This window comes from Mustela putorius, unplaced genomic scaffold, assembly GCF_011764305.1.
Source record: "Mustela putorius furo isolate JIRA1106 unplaced genomic scaffold, ASM1176430v1.1 tig00003937_pilon_pilon_pilon, whole genome shotgun sequence".
Classification (NCBI taxonomy): Eukaryota; Metazoa; Chordata; class Mammalia; order Carnivora; family Mustelidae; genus Mustela; species Mustela putorius.
The window spans coordinates 149,438-150,496 of record NW_025422082.1 but is presented as its reverse complement, the minus strand read 5'-3'; the positions used below and the strand labels follow the sequence as shown (position 1 = coordinate 150,496).

The 1,059-nt window shown below is 33.9% G+C and overlaps 1 pseudogene; it reads left to right on the top strand.

Moving 5' to 3' along the window:
* Nucleotides 1-231: 231 nt before the first annotated feature.
* On the top strand, nt 232-347 carry LOC123389005 (annotated as a pseudogene).
* The last annotated feature ends 712 nt before the right edge of the window (nt 348-1,059 follow it).

Genomic DNA, 1,059 nt, shown 5'->3' with positions numbered 1-1,059 from the left:
TGGACATTTTAACAATGTTAATTCTTACCATTCATAAATATGAGCTATCTTTCCATTTGTGTCTCCTTCAATTTCTTTATCAATGTCATACATTATGGGGTACAGATCTTTCATCGTCTTAGTTAAATCTTATCCTAAGTATTTTATTAGTTTTGATGCTAGTGTGAATTAGATTGTTTTCTTTATTTTTTCAGATAGTTCATCATTAGAGTGTTAAAATGCTCCTGTCTTGTGCTTACTTTGGCAGCACATATACTAAAATTGGAATGATGCAGAGAAGATTAGCGTGATCACTGAGCAAGGATGACATGAAAAACTATTAAAAAACGAAACAAAACAAAATTATTGTCTTTTATATATTGATGTTGTTTTTGGCAGCTTTACTAAATTTGTTTTTTCAAAATTTTTATGAATTTTTTAGGATTCTTTTACATGTAAGTTCATGTTATCCAAAAAAAGAAAATTTTACTTCTTCCTTTTTTTTTTGGAGTCTTTTATTTCTTTGTGTTCCTTGTTTCTCTGGCTAGGACATCCAGTACTATGTCAAATGAGAGTAGTGAAAGTGGACACACTTGTCTTTTTACTGATCTTTAAGGGGGAAACTTTCAAACTTTTTTGATTGAATATGAGATTAGCTCTGGGCTTGCAATATGTGTTTTTTCTTTAATGGATTTTTAAAATTATTTTTAAAAATTTTTATAAACATATAATGTGTTTTTATCCCTAGGGGTACAGGTCTGTGAATCACCAGGTTTACACATTTCACAGCACTCACCATCACTCACCATAGCACCTGCCCTCCCCAATGTGCATACCCCCACCATCCTCTCCCAACACAGCTCCCCCCAGCAACCCTCAGTCTGTTTTGTGAGATTCAGTCTTTTATGGTTTGTCTCCCTCCCAATCCCATCTTCTTTTATTTTTCTTTTCGTACGCCCGAAACTGCCTATGTTGCATCTCCACTTCATCATATCAGGGAGATCATATGATAGTTGTCTTTCTCAGATTGATTAATTTCGCCAAGCATAATACCCTCTAGTTCCATCCACGTCATCACAA